The 19,662-nt window shown below is 54.4% G+C and overlaps 1 protein-coding gene and 1 long non-coding RNA gene across 12 annotated transcripts in view; one reads left to right on the forward strand and one right to left on the reverse strand.

The window, feature by feature from the left end:
- RAI1 (retinoic acid induced 1) overlaps positions 1 to 19,662 on the reverse strand; it is a 74,062-nt gene that overhangs the window by 24,416 nt on the left and 29,984 nt on the right. For all 11 annotated transcript variants that reach the window (XM_085592100.1, XM_085592101.1, XM_077786897.2 and 8 more), the window contains one exon: positions 14,405 to 14,485. The gene's annotated coding sequence lies outside the window, so the exon portion shown is untranslated. The remainder of the gene's footprint in view (positions 1 to 14,404; positions 14,486 to 19,662) is intronic.
- On the forward strand, positions 14,655 to 16,591 carry LOC146766055 (uncharacterized). The gene is made up of 2 exons (XR_014958505.1): positions 14,655 to 14,731; positions 16,250 to 16,591. It is a non-coding gene; the product is annotated as an uncharacterized LOC146766055 (long non-coding RNA).

A 19,662-nucleotide genomic window follows, 5' to 3' on the forward strand; every position in this document is an offset into this window, starting at 1 on the left:
AGAGAGAGAGAGAGAGAGAAAATAAAAAAGGCATAAAAAATGTGGCTTTGCATCCCCTCTGCCCTGAATCGCAGGCTCACATGCATCCAGGCGATGGTCCCCTTGGGACTCGCAGCTTTGCCCACACTCTGAGCAATGATCCCGTGGAATGAGGCTATGATCTTTCATCAATCATTGCCGAGCGCTTCTCCCTCCCGCGCCCGCTCCCCGGGCTGTGCCCACTGCGAGCGTGCAGCCCCACAGCTCTGCTTCCCCTTCGTGCCCCCAAAACTCAGGGGGTGCAGGCTTGGTCCCCCAAGTGCCTGGGGGGTCAGGACTCTGCTTGGGCACAAGGGGCACAGGGCAGCCCCTCTTTCACCTTCTCAGCTCAGCACAATCAAGGGATGCTTGGTGGGGATGCAGGATGACGGAGAGGCTTGCAGGATGAGAGGGTAAATCCCGAATTCTGGCGCAGCAACCAGAATAGCCAGGATGCTGCAAGGGAGGTGGGATCAGGACAAGCCCTGAGGCTGTAGAGAGACAGGTCTGCCTCCCCGCCCTTGCCAGGGGAGGAAAAATGACTTGAAATTAAGATTTCCTGATGTTTGGGGGCTTGGAGACCTTGACACCCCCTGCGTCCATCTGGCTCTTCCCCTCTTGTGGCAGCTCACTCCTGCGTTCCTGTCTATCTGTGAATACCAATTATGGTTTAGGAGAATGTATATCTGAGATGTGCAAATACAAAAGGCAGGAAATAAAAGTCATCTCTTACTGAAGAGGAGAGGTAACCATGACTACCTGGGACCTCATTTAAAACTGTGCCGGCCGCAGGCTAAAAGGCAACGCTTCCTATTGTTACACACGTTTACGGAAAGCTTTGAAAACCCGTTTTCCCCCCCAAAACCAGCTGGGAAGTAAGAATGAAAATGAGAATTGGAGGCAGGATGGGGGGGAGGAGGACATAGAAGATATTTATTGGTGTTTGTGGGCTGGTTTTGCATCCCACCTGCACGAAAGCAGCCGGCAAGCTGAAACTTCAAATGAGCAACTCGGAAGGAGACGGAGCGCCAGCGCTGCGGCGTCGCGGCTCCGGTGCCACGTGGCAGCCACCCGGCACAGCTGCAGCTCCAGCACCCCTGGAGGAACGTGGGGTGCAAGTGAGCCTGCAAGTGAGGGCTCTCCATGCTGCAAACACCGCCAGGATGTGCTCAAGGTTTGCAGGGAGCAGTTGGTGGGTCTCAGTGTTGGCACCCAGACATGCTTTGCCCGCTGTCAGAGCCTGCGGTTGGTTGGATTTTGGGAGTGCCCTGCGCTTGCTGAGATGTGGCAGCTGCTGTTGGCATGCCAGATCCTGCAGCCTGCAGGAGGGATACCTGGGATGGTGGGGGATAACTGGGAATTGCTGGCTGCCCAGCTGAACATTTTCACCAGGCAGATCTGCAGGGCCAGGGGATGTCAGCTTGTTGTCCTCAGCAAAGACACCCCATTTCTCCAACACATGTGTAACCACAACCTGTCCCAGCCACATCAAAGACCAGGAAAGCTGTCTGCCAGCCACCAGCCTCGTCAGGACCTCACATTGCTCTTGAGCTCGTGGTTACAAGGCCAATGACCAGGCAATTAAACTGATTTTTGGTTCAAAGGCCATCCCACCTGGCACACTCAGATAGCAGGGACCACCTCAAAACCAGATGCTGCTTTCTCAGGGATCTGTGCTGGGCACCAAGAGGCATCACTGTGGATGCAGACAAATGTGATGCTCACCTCCACCTCCATCATTCCTGGGCACCTGCCACAAGCTCCCAGCAGCAAAGCCATGGTCCTGAGGCCCCTGTGCCAGCACCCTAGACCCACACCTGGGACCACACAATGGGGCTGCAGGCAGGAGCCCAAGCCAGGAATTATGGTCTGTACAAAAGACAATGACAGTGAATCTTGTTACTGGCTTTTCAGCAAACGTAATTCCTTTTTATTAGAAAATTAAAGGGTATGAAAAGCTTTCCAAGGCTGAAGAGCTGAAATGTGCTTTCATAAAATATGCGGCGTCTGATAAAACGGATTTGCTTGTCTGCCTGCCCCGGCCCCCTCCCCCTCCTGGCTATTATTCCTACTGGCAAGGTGATGCCTTTTGCCAAAACACTGACCCCAGCGTGGCCAGTGGAGATTCCTGGGGACCAGTGCTGACCCTTAGCATCCCAGTCATTCCACCATGAGGCACAGTGTGCACCTGCTTGAGGTTGGGTTTGGGTTGGGTTTTTTAGCTAAATAAAACTCTGAGGGGGAGTTCTTCCCCTCCAGTGTTGCAGGTGAAGGCTGACAACAACCCAAACCATCACCCCAAACGCAGCTGTGAGGATGCATCAGTTGCTAGCAGGAGAAGGTGAAGGCAGGCAATGGCAGACATAAAGAAGTGGATTCCCCCAGACATCACAGCAAGCAGCAAATCTTCAACAGCAAGCAGTAAAATCTTCCTGGGAAGTTCCCTCCTGAGGAGAAAGTCCTGTGCCCTCCTGTGCCCCAGCACTGAGCTGCATGTGAGAGGTGCCAAGGGCCCACGGCTGCAGCGGGCAGCTGAGGTAACAGAGGAATCTCGATTTCTTCCCTTTAATCGTTCTCTCTCTCTGTCTCTTTCATCTTTCTGATGGTTCAAGTCAACCTTACACGTTTGTGAAGTTAAAGATTCTTGCTGTCTCCCACTTGGGGCTGTGGGGCCGGCACAGGCCAGGGACCACAGCACCACAGAGCAACGCTGGCAGCCGCTGCTGCCTCTTCCATCTTTTGTGGGCAGGATGCCCCTTGCCAGCCCTCCACAAGGACCACAACCTTGGCGCTCACCTCAGCCCACCAGGTTTTTTATTTCCATTCCATTACCAGGTTAGTTTTGCCTCTGCAAGTCCCTGAGGATGCACAGCAATGGGAGGCATCCATCCCCACACAGAGATCCCCACAGGGACCTCGCTGTGTGCACAGGGCTGGCACCCTGTGATGGTTTGTCACCCTTGGCATGGCAGAAACAGGGGAAATGAAACCACGTCCTCTGAGTGCCATCAGGGAGCTGACACCTTGGCTGGGAGAGGACCTGGCAGCCCTGGCCACTGTCCCCAAATGACTCCAGCCCTGGCGATGTGACACGAGCAGGAGGCAAGGAAACAGCAGGACCCACTGCACATGCAGGACAAGCCACTGGAGATGGAGTCATTGGGCTGGTGGGACAAGGACAGGCAGAGCCAGCTGTGTTTCTGCCATGGGGAGACACAGCTCCAGCAGCAACACCGTGTCCCCACATGCCCCCCTCAGTTCTCTTGCAAGCAAATGTGCCATGACCCAGCTACAGCATCCCCTTCCCACCACGGGTTCCCCGTGCCACTGGCAGCGCTGTGTGAGCGCTGCCCGGCCGGCTATTACCACAGGAAAAGCTGTAACACTACAGCAAACCTCCCTGCTCAGCCCTGCTACAAATCAGGGTCAGGCGGCAGAGCTGTTAGACAGAGCCTGCCGGTACGTGCTCCTGCTCCTAATGTCCTCCTGCCACACACTTAATGGGGACACACAGGAGAGCGACGTGACGAGGCACAGGCTGGGCCCCCCTGCCCATCTGGGGGCTCCTGCCCTCAGAGCCAGCTCCCCACCACTGGCAGAGCTGAGGGTTAGCACCAGGGATGTTTTCTTCCCCGGAGCTGCTCTGGCTTTACCTTTAACATCTGCAAATGTGGTTAAAAGTTTGCCGAGCCTATTTTTAGAGCCTCTCGCCACATGCGATTTCTCCATCGTGAGACAGGAAATGCTGATGAGGCTGTTCGCCTCGGAGCTGCTTTCTCCTCCCTGGATGGCCTCTGAGCTGCTCTGGCCTGCATGGTGCTGCCACGGCCACTGGTGCCCCTGCTTCCCACCTCCCACAGTGGCAGCTATGGCAAACCCAAGAGCTGAGGGTGACAAACTGCTGGAGGGTGCTGGCCCTGCACCTGCCAGTGTGGTGGTCACACCAAGGTCTCAGACAGTGAGGGGACAAATGTGTCCCAATACCACTCAGGAACTTGAAGGCAAAACTGATCCAAGCAATGGAAATAAAAAACCTGGAGGGATGAAACCAGACCCCAGCATTATGGACCTTATCCACCGTTTTGCCTCGTGCCTCGGTTTCCCCAAAGGAACAAAATCTTGCTTGGCTGCCCACCCTGGAGCAGCACTAAGAGCCTTGACCAGGGGATGCATCAGCACTGGGCACGGGGACTGCCAGCAAGCAGAGCCTGGCACGGGTGTCCACTGCTCCCCCTCACACCCACTGCCCCCAGCACGAGCAACTCAGTGCATCCCCCACCATCACACTCCACACAGAACGCTCTGGAGCCAAAGCAGAGCCGGCTGCCCCATCGGCCCTTCCCGGTGCCCGGGTCGGTGCCATGGGCTCGGCAGCACGCAAGCGCGGCGGCGGCCGGGCGGCGCGGGTACCTGCTGTTTGAATGTCAACACCTCATTTATACATCTTGATTGGCTCTCATCAGCCATGCTGAGCTACACCTGATTGCTCCGAGCTGACGCAGGGTGCCAGGCTGCAGTGCCTAATTCCAGTTAATTGGCCCTTCATCCGAAGCAAAACAGAAATACAGGAATAAAGAAACAATAAAGCATCCTCCCCCGCTAAAAGAAAAAAAATAAAATTAAAATCTTGGCGTTCTGGGGGTTGGTTTTATTTCACAACCATGAGTAGGCCATGCTGTGGGCTATGGGAATTCCTTCCCTGGAGTGCTGGGAGATGCTCTGCCACCCCACAGGCTTGGCTCACTCGTGCTCCCCCTCATCCCACAGCGAGCCCTGCGTTCGTGTCACGCTCGCCTGTGCTCCTGCTCCCGCCCGCTCTCGCGAACCACTGAGGCTGAAATTTCAATTAAGAACGAGAAATAATTACCCGCCGCTCCACATTCCCTCTAAAATGGTAGCCAATGCCGGCAAGCCGAGTCACCGCCTCCCGCCACGTCCTGGCGCTCACCGGCGGGCTGGCATTCGGATGACATTTCCAGGATAATGCCGGCCCAGCTGCCGCACGCTGGTGGCTGCTCCCACAGCCACGCCGGGAGGCCGATGCTGGCGGATGCTTGGAAGAGATGCTCTCTTCCTCGGCGAGAGTGGGGCTGCTGCGAGCCCCTGCTGCCCTGGCTCAGCCTTTGATCCCTCTGCCTGCTCCCAGCCGTGCCCTGGGCTGGGATGCTGGTCCCCTGCTCTCCACCTGGCAGAAGTGGTCTGTGATAATGACTTGGCTCATCTCCTTCCAAGCCACACGTCACGGGGAACCACCATGCTGCTGTCCCCAGCAGCCGCTGTGCACAGGGGTGGGGTACACGGGGATGTTCCCCTCACTCCAAGGAAGAGGCTGAAGTGCTGGAGTGCGTCCAGAAAAAGGCAATGGAGCTTGGGAAGGATCTGGAGCACAAGGAGCAGCTGGGGGAGCTGGGGGGGTTCAGTCTAGAGAAAAGGAGGCTCAGGGGAAAACTTCTCACTCTCCTTAAGTCCCTGACAGAAAGGTGCAGCCAGGTGGGGGTCAGGCTCTGCTCCAGGCAACAGGCGATAGAACAAGGGGAAATGGCTCCAGCTGAGCCAGGGGCCATTGAAAGTTGGATATTAGGAAAAATATCTTCACCAAAAGGGTGGTCAAGCATCAGAACAGGCTGCCCAGGGTATTGGTGGAGTGTTCATCCATCTTGGAAGTGTTCAAAACAATGTTTGGATATGGCATCTGGGGACATGGTTTAGTGGTGGGCTTGGCAGTGTTCAGCTAATGGCCGGACTTGATGGTCTTAGAGTGGTTCCCAACCTTAATGATTGTGTGATTCCATGATTCTATGCAGGATGGGCAGCACTGGGACAGGCAGCAGCCTTGGCTGCACCTCTGACATGTGGAACAGCATTGGGAAAGGGCAGATGGACCCAGTTTCAGGACATGTCCCCAGCCTGGGGACGCCAGCAGAGTGGCTGTGTCAGCCTCCCCCATGGTGCTACTCCAGGCAGATGCGCCAGCCCAGCGCTCACCAGGGCACCTCAGACCTGCTCACAGCTGCAGAAATCACACTTCTTGCACTGTTTTAATTTAGCACAGCCAGAAATAAGAGGAACAAGATCCATTGGGGTCGGAAAGGGCAGAAACCCCAATCAGAGGAAGATCTGGCACCACACAAGTGCTCCTGCAGCTTTCCTTGTCGAGACAGCCTGTCCTGGCTTCAGCTCATGCCCGGCTGGGGTGGCACAACCCTGTCACAGCGACACAGCCTCACCCCAGAGAGCTGAGGGAGATGCAAACCCTGGGAGAAGGTAGAAATGGGACACTGACATAGGCACAAAAGGCTCCTCCATCATGAAGATGGATGAGAATGAGGGAAGAATGAACAAGGATCCAAGCTGAAGCAGAACCAGCTGATGTGGAAGATGTACCATGCCCCCAAAACCAGACCCTCTGCCATCAATGTAGATGGTGTCTTATTTTCCCTGGATTCTTTCCCATTCCCCTTCCCATAATCCAGAGCTGGGGGGGCCACTGCAAAGCCTGCAAGCCCCGTGACTCCAGTGGCAGGAGATGCAGGAGCCATGGGCAGTGATCACAAGAACAGGGAAAGCAGCAACCTCAGGTTGCAGATTAGCTTCATTTTACAGCCAGGGAGGCAGAAACCTCCCATGGTTCAACATCTTGCTGCAGACCACACAGGGAGCCTGGGGAAAGCCAGGGGGAGGTCGCAGGTCTCTCTGGGGTGAGAGCATCCTCTCTCCAGGGAGGGAGGGAGGCAGCTCAGCGCCAGCGGGACCCCACAGCAGCCCCAACCCATCGCCGCACCCCAAACCTCACCCGGGGCCCACACGCTGCACCCCTTCCCCCCCGACCCCGAACAGTGGGGGCTGCAGAAACCAGTTTGGCAAAGAGAGAGAGGCTCTTTACCCAAGTTTAAATGCACTTCCCTTGACTCGGTTCCCAGTTCAGCGTAGAGGAGACCCAGCTTGGCCGGCAGCCACGGCGCTCAGCTCTGCACGTCCCCGCCGAGAGACACATTCCTCAGCACTGCAGCTAAGTGCAGCACAGCCTTTGAGGCCTTCACCCCTGCTTCAATGATAATTTATGCCCTCTGACCCAACTCCCCCTTTTAAATCAGGCTGATCAATAGAGAAATCAGACAATCCTTTTAAGAAACTATCTCATCTGATCCTGCCAGCTAATGATCTCTGCTCTTCTTACAGCTGCTAGGGGAAGCAGGAGGGAAAAAATCCACTGGGCCAAATTCCTCCTTCCTCAGTCCAAGCAGGAGCAACAACAACGCTGATGATTTGCATGGAACCAAAACAGGAGATGCCAACTCCTGTTTTTTGGAAAACAAGCTGAGCATCATGCTGCAGGGAAGCACTAGCTCCCAAAATTTGCTCCCTCATCCATCTCACCACCAAACATGCTATTCTCCCATCCTGGGAGCCCTGACAAGACATCCTCACTCTTCTTACAGGTTCCAGCTTCCAGGCTCTCCAATGCCTCCCCACCAAAGAAAACCCAGCAACACAAAGCAACAACTCCAAATCTGGTTCCTGGCTGAGCCATGGTCACCCCCACCCTGCTCTGTGCACAGCAAGGCTCCAAGGGAACGCTGTGAGCACTTGGCTGGAAAACCCCCACTCCTCACAGAGATCCTCACTTCACCAGGGCAGCAAAAGCTCAGGGGTGCAGCCACCTCCTGCCCATAGAGCATCTAAACAAGATCAGCTGAAGAGGGAACAGTGTCCAGCACAGCACTGGGAGCAGTGTGGAAAATCCATGGAACAGCCTCCAGAAGGGCTTTATTGATGGCAGCTGCACTTCTATTTAACTGGCAAAGGAACAGGGTTAACCAGTGAAGAGGGAAGCATCAGAGAACCCTTGAAGTCTTCAAAGTAAATCAGCTCCTGGAACAAACATGCTCGGTAGCCAAATGTCCCTTCTCCTTTGTGTGTGCAGAGATACTGACATTTATTATGATGCCCAAACCACCCAGAGGAAGGATGCTCTCCTTGCATCCAAGGGCCATTTCTCACCCTGGCACAGCCACAGGGATTTCTCCCCTGTCCAGGCAGAGAAGCCACCACTCCCTCCTTTAAACCACCCAGGAGGCAGGATGGGACCGTGTCCTGGGGATACTCAGCACCTTCCCAGCCCCACCAGGAGCCAGGGACCAGGCTCCAAGCCCGGGACACCTCCAAAGTCCCTCCACCATCTCTCCCCTCCCACCCAGCCCTTGCTCTGAAGCCCAAGAGCAGATGCAAAAGCCAAGGGGTCTGAAGGGCTGCGGCAGCACAGCACGGTGCAGGTCCTGCCACAGCAGTCACAGTGAATTACAAGGTATTAGAGCCCCGTGCTGCCGTGTCTCTGTGCAGCAGCAGTCACGGTGAAGGACATGCTATGATAGGACTAGAGTCTCCTCTGGAGAATCCAGTCACTGGCCTGGTGGAAGGCAGTGGTATGAGAGGCCAGCCCTGTTCTATAGATCATGTAGTGACAGGCATGTGAAGGACACACTATTACAGGACAAGGAGGGCTGAGAGCCGTGGGGTTTGGGGAGGGGGGATGGCTGTGCCTCGCTGGATCACTGAGTGCCCACGCTTTGCGAGCCAGCAGCCGTGAACGTTTTTAATTATGCTTTCCTACTTTATCGAGCATCTCATTTTCATTTACACGCCAGCCATCTCCACCTGAGAACGTGGCCACTGCTGCTCCTTTCCAGCACTGCTCCCATATTCCCTCACGCATCAGCTGGAGGGACCCGGCAGAGCTGGAGATCCATCCTCAGCACAGGGGACCCATTTGGTGACAGAGCTGCCCTGCAGCTCCCCTACACTCCCCACACGATGCCAAGGACCGTGAGGGAGCTGGGCAGAGCCTCCCTGATGCTCGGTGTCCCTCCCTGTCGGAGCAGCCAATTTTAGTGGCTGCCATAAATGCAGCAGGAGCAGTGTCCTCTGGTGAGGCATCGAGCGGTGACTAAGAGCGGAGATGACAATAAAGCAGAGGAAGCAAGGTCTGACTGCAAAGCAGCAAACCACCCCCCCGAATCCTGCTGGGAGGCAGTGACTGATGATGCCCCTCCAAACCAGAGCCTGAGCCCAGTGAAGGAGGGCTGGGCTCACTGGGGCTCAGGATGAGCCCTGGTGCAGGCTCGGTTTGGGTGGAAATCCCATAAAGAGGAGGGGAGAAAGGCTTCCCCCATCAGGACACCGGGATGGAGTTCAAGCCTCTTAGCAAAGCACACAGGGAGACTTCTGTACAGCCCCTACAGATAAATCTACCCCCTGAAAGCATTCTCAGTGGTAAATGAGGTAGAGGCTGTGCAGGACTTGACAGCTCGAGGTGTATTTATGGTGCTTTGGCACCGGGGATACAACCAGTTGGGATTTTTGCTCGGCTCTACCACTTGGGCATAGCACAGCCACAACAAACCCATTTGAATACCTCTTGTTTCAACCAAGGCAGAGATCCAGCCTATTCCCTGCGGAGCAAGCGCCAGACCTGGGGCCAAATTAATCTCCGATGGATCTCCATCAACTTCATGGAGTTACAACTACAATTTGGCCCATGCCTGACACGTAAATCTGCTCATTTTTCTTCCAAATTGTCCAAATACCGCAGCATTTGTTAGCGCAGGAGAGGGGACGCATCCTCCGGGAGAGATCTCTTTGGATACCGCGCCAGCCCTTTCTTTTTTTTATTTCCTTTGCTGCCTGGGATAAAAGGCAAGCGAGACAGACCGTGGTACGTGTCTGAGCTGTTTGGGAAAGAAATAGGAATTTCCTCCTGCCATTCCCAGTCTTTTGATAGGCAGGTGGGATGCGAGCAGGAATAACTCAATCAAGACAGAGCAATTTTTAATTAATTTGTGGATCCCTTCACCGGCTGATTGCCTTGGAGACAAAAGGGAAGCCTCTCCTTTAACACTTGTGTGTGCCTGGTACTCTGAGCCTCCCCTTTTCACCGGCACATCTTTGGTCTTGAAAGCTGCACAAAAGGAAGAATTCCTTGATCTTTTGCCTCGGCTTTTGCTAAGATGGAGACACACATGAGGGGGTGCTGGGTTGGGGGGTTTTTTGGGTTTCTTTTATATTTTGGGGGGGATTATTAAAGCCCAAAATTCACATAAGAGAGAGGTGAGGAAGGGGAAAAAAAAAAAAGAAGGAAAGGGGAATAAAAACGCTCAAAGCTAAGAAAGGAGAGCATTTTCCGTCAACACCTTCTGCCCAGCCCGCTCCATCCCCAAGGGGAGGGAGTTGAAAGGTTCAAGCTACATCAAGTGGTGAGTAATGCAACGGGAGGCTCCTGCTCAGGGCTGGGCTCTCGCCCTCTGCCACCCTCCCTGCCCCATGCCCAGTGCTGGCGGGGCAGAGCCCAGCTCTCACCCTCCCCTTCTCCCCCACCAGCGACCGTGGGGATGCGGGAACTTCCAAGGCAGTGAGTGACACCACAATTATCGATTGCCGGCTGCAAAGGCTTGCTCTCGCCTCCCCCCCTCTTCTCACTTGTTTTCTTCTGTGCAGCAGTGCCAGCCTTTAGAGACTGCTGCTGTAAAAGGCTCAGATTGACGGGGTGTCAAGATATCCGCTGCCCCTGGCTTTTAACGTTCCCTTGCAGGGGGGAGCAGGAAGAGCCCCTGCACCGATGAGGGGAGCTTGGATAGCTCCAAAAGAAAGGGAGGAATGAAAAGCCTCCCTCTCTCCTCCGTTGAGGAGATGCTCTTGAACCACAAGCAGCTTTTTCAGCCTCAGCTTGGCTGCGTGCGTCTCGGAAATCTCAAGATGCTGGGAAGGAGGAGAGGCGATGTGCCAGCCGGCCCCTGCCAGTGCCGGTGTCCTGCCCAAAATCAAGGCACCCAGGAAACACACCCCGCTGCCCAGCAGGTCTCTGTGGGGTGGCACACATGCCTGACCACCCAGCAGGTTTGGCAGTAGCCATTTTAAAGGTGGGGAAGACAAGACACATCCAGGCCAGATAAGGTCACCCAGAAGAGGTTGCAGCAAAGGGACTGGGACACCCCAGTCTGGGCAAATCCTCTGCTGTTCAACACTGATGGCACAAGGGGTGCCAGATCAGAGGGTTTTCCTCGCAAAGACTGGCAAAGCAGAAACTCCAGGTGATCCCAGATCCCCTACCAAAGGCTGAGATGTCACCCTGCCCAATGGCCCTAGGATGGTCCCTTGCCAACCCTGCCCCCAGCTCAGCTGGCCACCTACAGCAAGTGCCATCCCTGCCACAAAATGGGGATGGTCACCTGTCTGTGGAGGTGTTTGTTTGCAAAGCCTGGTGGCACCTTGGGACCATGGCTAAGTGTTATGTGCTGGAGACAGGGGCCTGAAATTAAAGCCAGCTCCACGGCTGTCTGTGTCGACACCTGGTGATGGGAGGAGAGGGATCGATGATGGAGAGTCTGTCGCTCCTGATGCATCGCTGTCAGGGTCAATACACAATTCCCGGGGAGATCAGATGTCCAGGTTAACTGCTTTGCCTCCCTGCTAAGCCGATGGGCTGGCAGAGCCCCATCCTGCTCACACATCCTCCTCCCCAGCACGCTCACCCCACAGCCACCAAATGCCACTGACAGCAGCCCTGGGGCTTGTGGCTCTTGTTTTCATCCATGCAGAGCTCAGGTGTAGTTCAAATGGGTGCCCAAGGCTGGGAAAGGGACACAGGGACAGCAAGGACCTGCCCCCCAGGAGCTTTTGGCTGTATCAAACCAGCCCACTGCCATGGGCAGCATCACCATGAGACCTCGTGGGGACACAGGGCTTGGGGACACAGGCCAGCAACTCCTCTGGCCACCCGAGGGGGCTGGGAGGGGAAGTGGGGGTGATCAGACCTCTGAAGGGGGGAGCCCCATCTGCCAGTCTCCCTGAGCACCCCTGAATTCCTGAGCAACAGAAAAGGCAGGAGAAAAGGGAAACTTGCCCAGCACGGGTCCTGCAGGCTCAGTGGCTGTGTCCTGCTCCTCACCCTGGGTGGGCAGAGCATCTGCGTGGCTTTGGCACAACACCTGTCCCCTCCAGGCGACAGCACAGACCCCCGTGGGACAGAAGAGCCGTGCCAGCAGGGCTGCACTGTGCCCTCTGCACCAAGCAGGCTTGTGGCACTCCATGGCACCCCGAAATCACTGCAGTGAGCACAGGCAGGAGGCAGAAGCCGTGCTGTGCTCCCATTCCCGTGTGCCACGCCGGGCAGGACCCGTGCCAGGGGGTCCTGTGAGGACGAGAGCCACCCGCAGCCAGGCTGCAGCATCTCACCCCGACAGCTCCCGGGGGCTTTCAGCTGCTCATCTCCTCCTCCAGCACAGCACAACCTACCCGGGGGAGCCCGGTGTGACCCCCCGAAGAGGGGACCAGGGGGTCCTACCTGCTGTCAGCCCACGGAGCCAGCCTGGGGGGGACACAGCATCACACCCGGCGCAGCCAGACTCGCATCAGCCCCCCACAAAAAATCCCGAGAAAACAGAGCGCGGCATGAATAACAAAAGCAGCGATCAGTAAAGACTCTCCCAAGAGGCTGCAAGTTCTTCAATTAGAGCTCGCATTATAGGAATGAGAAACTCCACGCCGTCTTCCGTAAGGATAACACTTTTTTTCCCCCTCTCTTTTAAAGAATAAAGGGAGGGGAGGGAGAGGAAGGGCTGCATCTCTAATGCAACAGACAGGTCTGCTGAGATTCACTTTGGCTCTTATTTTGACTTTCATCTAAAAGAGCTGCCCTGGGAATCCATTAAGTCCAATTTAAATCGGCTCTCCGCCCTCACGGCTTCTCCCCGCCTTCGCAGCCCCCCCAGCTCCCTTCTCCCCCCTCCTCGGAAGCAAACAAACACAAAAGCAAGGCCAGGCAGGGCAGGCAGCGAAGGGCAGCACCGGCGCGGTTTCGGAGCCCTTCCCCGGGGGATTTCAGCCTTCCCCAGGGCAGTCGCTCCATCTTTATTTCCGCCCAAATAAACACAATCCGGCCACGTTTGGTATCCCCCACCTCGGCGGCTTTTTTGGGGGAGCCGGTGGGATTTTGGGACCTGCTTCTGCTCCCCGCACATCTCCCCCCCCCCCTCCCATCCACACACAGGCATATTTCCCCTCTGGTTTTATTATTTTTGAGGACAATTAGCTCCATTAACGCCGCAAGCGGCAAAGTTGGACGGGATGTAATCACATACTTCAGGTTGGTTGGGTGTTTTTTAGGGTTTTTTTTTTTTCCTCCTCCTCAATGAGCTTCCCCACCCCGAGATCATTCCTCTGCCTTTGGGAATCGCCCCCCCTCGCAGCCGGGCGAGGGACGGACCCCTCGCCTTTCATCTCAGCACACTCATTCAAGCTCTGCTTCTGTCGTATAAGCAGTTTTCCAGCTCTTCCCCCCCCCTCCCGCCCCGTAACACACCCGCTCTGCATTGCATCCTATTCATATGTTTTCAATCATCGCCGTTTCGTTATTTAAAACAAAAGCACACGGTTCCCCACCCCCGGGCAGCACTCCGAGCCCCCTCAACCGGGCTCCACGGCTATTCCCTGGTTTGTTTGTTTATTAATGTCAACGGAGGATTTGGAGGCAAAATTTGCCGTGGGAGAATGGGAGCGGGAGGTGAAAGTCCCATCAAGGGGGTTTCCAAAGGCGCAGCCAGATGTGCAAACCCCACGATTCCTTGGGTTATCTGCTAGATCCATTTTTCCCTGCCCCGCCAGCCACCGAATAAAAGAAAGAAAATCCATCAAGTCAGCGTTCTCACGTGCAGACAACGGCAAGGAGAGCCAGGCGCCCGCCCGCGGCACCGCCGCAACTTTTGGAAGTATAAAACCATGCACATCCATAACTCCTCAATTAAATAAGCCTTCCCGGGAAGCCTTCCCTCTGCAGAGGCTTTCACAGCCCCTTGCCCATTATTATTTTAACTTTCCAAAAGTAGGGATCCAGGACAAGCAAAACGAAATCCACCCCTTCCACACACAAACATTTCCAAGTCTCAGCTGTATCTTTGTTCAGACACCCATCAATCGGCAAGTCAGGAGGGGTTTTTGGACCGGTTGCAAATTTCTTTATTACTTCCAGAAAAGCAAAACAACCCCCCCACACACGCCCCCCGGCTCCTCCGTTGCTGCTGCAAATAGGACACACACACAACACACACAAGACACACACACACACACACGCACGTATAATCCCCCCTCCCTCCCCAAACTCCGCGATGCCGGCGCCCTGCATCCATTCAATCGCAGCAGCACACGAGTTGCACAAGAGAAAAAATAAATCCGGGAAAAGCTCTGTCCGCACACCCTCACCCGCCGCCCCCCCCCCCACCCCCTTCACGCCCTCCCTTCCAATTCTGCTGCGGCTTCAAGGAAAAAAAAAAAAAGAAAAAAAAAAAAGAAGGAAAAAAAGGAAAAAAAAGCACAAAGATGTAGCTTGCAACAATACCTGCGATGGTCCTCGCTCTCTCCTCTCTCTCCTGCTGGCTCGCTCTCCTCCTCTTCCAGAGCACAGTAGCCAGATTAGATCCTTAGAAAAAAAAATGTGAGAAATAGCACAATTCTCCTTTTTTTTTTTTTTTTTTTCCTTCCCTTCTCAGCAGCCCTTCTGAGCTCCTTCACTAACCATTATTCATAGACCACTAGGGGATATAAGGTAATTAGAAACGGCCCTATAGCATCCAGCCTGAAAATGTAATGCCAGCGGTAGGAGTGGTGGAGGGCTCTGGCTGCGGGCGGCTCCGGCAGAAAGTGCTCGCTGGAGCTGGGGACCGAGGTGAGAAGTGGGGTGGAGGAGAGGGCGAGCGGCAGCGGGTGCTGGCAGCTCTCCCGACACAGACCAGGGTGGCCAGGGACACCGAGCGGCACCGCTTTGGGTTGGGTTTGGGCTTTTTTTTTTTTTTTTTTCCTTTGGGTTTTTTGGTTTTTTTTGTTTTTGTTTTTTGTATTTTGGAGTGGGCTCGCCGTGCCCGTGTGAGCCGTGCTGGGGCTATGTGTGTGTGTGTGTGTGTGTGTGTGCGTGTGTGTGTGTGTTTGTGCCAGGAATAGCAATCAGCAGAGGCAGCACACAGAGCGCAAAAATGCCATCATGCAGGGTCAACAGAAAGCTGCAGACATTTTTTTTCTCTCTCTTTTTTTTTTTTTTTTTTTTTTTTTTTTGTAGGCTTAATCCTCTGGAGCGGGGGAGAAGGAAAAGGAGGAGGCTGCTGCCTTCTTTATAGTTTTGATTTTTTTTTTTTTTTCCTCTTCCAACCTCGTAGCACCAGATTAACCCCCCCTTCTCTCCCCTCCACACACACTCTCTCCAGCCCCAGCCATCCCAACCCTCCGCCAGCACTGCACCGGGGAGATGCCGGAGCCGGCGCAGGGTGGGATGCGGGTCTGGCCGGCGCGATGAGCTGGGTGGGATGAGCTAGGTGGGCTCGGCAGGGAAGCAGAGCAGGAGGGAGGCAGCGCGGGGGGGAAAAGGGGGGAGGTGGAGGCAAATGAACAAATCACACCTGCAGCTTTCTGCGTGCCGGAGCCAGCTGCAGCCCAGGCAGCGACCGGCAGGAAAAATCCAGGCGCGCTGGCTCCCAGCACCATCATCTGCGGGGATTTAGGTGCACGGTGAGCCGGTGGCAATCATCGCTGGGAGCGATTGATTTTCGGGAGGTTTATTATTAGCAGGAGGGGAAAAGGGAGGTGCTAACAAAGAAGCAACCCTTCCATACACACACACACACACACACACCGATTTTTTCCAAGGGGTAAATAAATAAAAGCCGTCGCAGAGGCGAGGAGGGGCAGCTGGTCCCCTCGCCAAGGGACGCAGAGCTGTGGTGGCCCTGGCACACCGGGCCACCCGTGCCGTGCCGGGGTCGGTGCCGGTACCGGGACCGGTGCCGGGGTCGGTACCGCGCAGCTCCGGTTGCTGCCCGAAGGGCGCAAACGCCCAGCCCTGCCTCCTCCCACGGCTCCGCTCTGAGCCTCTCGTTAATTGAACTAAAGCTGTTCACCTTGATAACGCAGCACGGCAGCAAGTTTCCGAGCCGTACGCGGGGGGCTGGAGAGCTATTTGATCCACTTCCAAGGCGCTGCCTTTCAATTCAACCCCTTGCTCTTGAAGGATGGATAACCAGGCCCTCTCTTTTCCCTGTTAATTACTCGAGATAGGAGCCATCAAGCTGCAAACCAGACCAAACCTCACAAGGGGATACAGTACCTGCAAAAGCAGACTGCTTGTTCTCATCTGCCATCTTTTTCCTCCCCATCCTCATCCTCATCCTCATCCCCATCCCCATCCCCATGGCAGACCCAGTCTGGCTGTTTGTGGGTAATACACCACAATATGTTCCCAGCCACCTCCAGCTTCACACAAGCCTCTCTGCAGGATGGTAAATCAAGCTGGGACCTCACGGCTCTCCAGGGACTTGGTGTTATTCCCCTTAATCACCAACCTGCCCTGCCCTTCACACACAAGAGCCTGGCACTGTTTGGCATCACAAACCGTGACTACCACCCTAGTAAAGCCAAGGTGGGATGGACCCAAAGGACGTCACCCCCAGCTTCTCCTCTGGGATTGACAGAAGACTAAAGGATTTGTTATTTTTACTCTACAATCCAATAAATTCAACAATCTGGTCTGTCCATGTTATTTCCCAGCTCTGGTATGTATGAAATTCCCACCTCCAGGAGTCCTGTGATTTCAGGAAGACCTCATCTCTGCTCTCCTCCAACCCTGACCTCACTGTGGTGGGGAGAAAGGTTGAAACCACAAACCCCAGAGAGCCCCATATGCAAATTAAATCACCACCAAACACTTTGATTACTAAACACTGTTATTTTTCTGGAACCTTTAAAGTTCAGCACCTACGATTTACGGGTTCAAAGAGGCTGATTTCATGACTTCTCAGCATTTCTGAGGCGTCAACACCCACATCACCTCTGTTTGCATGACACGGTCACGTCTATCTAAGCCCAACCACTGACTGGGTGGGAGACCACCACCTATAACACCAATTAACTTCACTCATTAAAACCTCCAAGCTCACAGAGGATGCTGCTGCTCAGTTGTGCAGATTGAAAAGTTTCCATCCCCTTGATAACATCCAGATCCAGAGCATTGTGGAGCAGATCTTCACCCTGAGCTACCACAAAACAGCACGACCAGCACCAAAAAGCCTCTTCCCACCTTCCCTGCCATGAGAGCAGGGCTCACCTTGCTGATCAAAGTTGGAGGCTTCCCTGGACGTAACCCCGCACCTCCTGCCCTGGAGAGGCTAAAAAATAATGACTCATTGCAATGTTATTTCTGGAGCTGCTAAAACAAAGGCACTCTGGCTCCCTTGGTGTCTCACTGCTTCAACCTAAATGATAAGGCATCCTGAGAAAACGGAGCTTTTCCCACCAGCCTCCTCATCCAGCCTTGACATGAGTGGCCAACCTGAGGTCCAAGGACCTCCCCAGCACCTACACAGGATGCTCTAAGCTGGCTCTTTTTCATTCATCTTTCTTTCATCTCTCATCCTGGCAGATTTTCCCTCAGCCCCACTCCCAGCCATCCCAAAGGATGGTTTTTGTCCCCTGGCTGGGGTGCCACACACCCCACGTGTGCGGTGGCTGCTCACAGGCAGGAGCAGCAGCCCTGCCCCAGCTCTCATCAAGCTCTGTGCATCGGCTCCGAGCGGATCCGATGGATTTTCATTTCCTAACTTTACCCTTCGGGCTATTTCTAACAAGCTTCCTCACGCTTAAAAAAAAAAAAATAAAATCCTTCATCTTGCAGTGTAGTGTCAGAACAGCAACACTCAGAATGACTGTGCCTGCGAGGAGGCTGGAAATTAATTATATCACAGTGGCTTTAGGTAGGGATCCATCCACTGACCTCCTTGTCCAGCTCCCGTCTGGGACCCAGAGAACAGCCAGAAATCCCCTCCCAGAGCAAACAGGCTTTTTTTGGCCTTGAAAAATGTATTTTTGTGGTGTGATGTTTGGTCTGTGCAGCACAGCCTTGGGCGTGGAGCCACCACTGTCCTCCCGTGACCCCGTGCCCTCCCCGTACCCCACGTCCCCAGCCTTGAGCCTCCTTGTGTAGCCTCTTCCAGCAGCACGGGTCCACCCACCCTGCTGGACTCAACCTTCCCACTGAGAGGGAGGAATCATTCCTGGGTGCCTTAATTTCCACTGATCAGATGTTTTAATGAGTTTCTCAGCGCCCAGCAGATCCCACTTCCCACCACCACCCCCTGCGAGGCCGGCCCCGCTCCCGCGCCGTGCCAAGGCCCCTGACATCTCGGAGGCTTTCCTTGGTGGGAGAGCAGCGATTATTCCTCTCAAAAGGTCTCTTATAATGGAAACCATCTCTGCAACCCTCCTTGGTCTCCTCCTGCCGTGACCCAGGCTCCATCGAGAGGAGCTCTGCTCCAAGGCAGCGCCGTGTTTCCATGGAAAGAGTGAATAGCAGAGTCTTCCCAGTGGTTTATTAGAATTCCTTTTACTCCGATGGAGAGTTTTAGAGCAAAGTAGAAAGGCTTTAATGTGGGGCTAATGGAGCCCCTGGGAAGTCCAGGAAGGAAATCTCCCCTGGAGGAGGCGTGAGGAGAGGGAGGGCAACTTTCAAGATGAATTCCTGGACAGGTTGAAATTTTTTTGCAGGAGCCATCTCAGGCAGTGAGAAATGGAAATGAATGTTTGTTTTATTTTTAACAGATGTTACAAAAGACCTGCCAGTAATTCAGTGAACGATGCAAAACCTAGATCCCACTCACTTTTCCCAGCATGTCTTCCATCCCCTCCCTCTCCTGCTTGGTACAAATGCTTATTTGCATTTAGCATATCATATTTTTAAAAAAATATTAAGCAATAAAATAACAATCATACGCCACTTCATTTCCTCCCTCCCTAAGGCTTTGGTTTCAGGTTAAATCCTTGTTTGGAGCAGCTATTAATTGTTTTTAATACATTTTTCTGTCTCTTCAGATTTCCCAAACCTATATTCTACTCACCCACTTTAGGGGGTGCCCTCTTGCTGTGCCCCCATCCCTCTCTCTCCCTGCTGTTCCCCCATGGAACAGCTCTTGACTCTGCAAAGTGTTTGGAGCCTCAGTGTGAAACACAGACTGCAGCCTCTTCTTTGGGAAGAAATACAGAGATTTGCAGTTAAGAGATGGGGAGATGGAAAGGAGAGGAGGTACAATGAGGGGGTCCTAAAACCATCCAGCCAGGGGCTGGAAAAGCAGTAAGAGCCTGGCTCTCCAAAAAACACAGTGCAGGAAGTGATCCATGAACACACACCACAGCATAGGGAATTCCAAAGCTGGTCTGAAACCACACCATGATGCCAGAGGGGTATTTGGGATGAGATACAGCATTTATGAGTGACACACACAAAACCCAGACCTGGGAGGCCAGCGGCAGTCATGGAATCCCAGAATGGTTTGGCTTGGCAGGGACCTTAAAGCCCATCTTGTTCCAAACCCCTGCCATGGGCAGGGACACCTTCCACTATCCCAGGTTGCTCCAAGCCCCTTCCAACCTGGCCTTGGACACTTCAAGGGGTGGTGCATTCACAGCTTCTCTGTGCCAGGGCCTTACCACCCTCACAGGGAAGAATTTCTTCCAAATATCCAATCTATCCCACTGTCAATGTGAAGCCATTCCCCCTTGTCCTGTCACTCCATGCCCTTGGAAAGAGTCCCTCTCCAGCTTTTGTAGTCCTGGCCAAAG

This window comes from Lonchura striata, chromosome 14, assembly GCF_050655825.1.
Source record: "Lonchura striata isolate lonStrDom1 chromosome 14, ASM5065582v1, whole genome shotgun sequence".
Classification (NCBI taxonomy): Eukaryota; Metazoa; Chordata; class Aves; order Passeriformes; family Estrildidae; genus Lonchura; species Lonchura striata.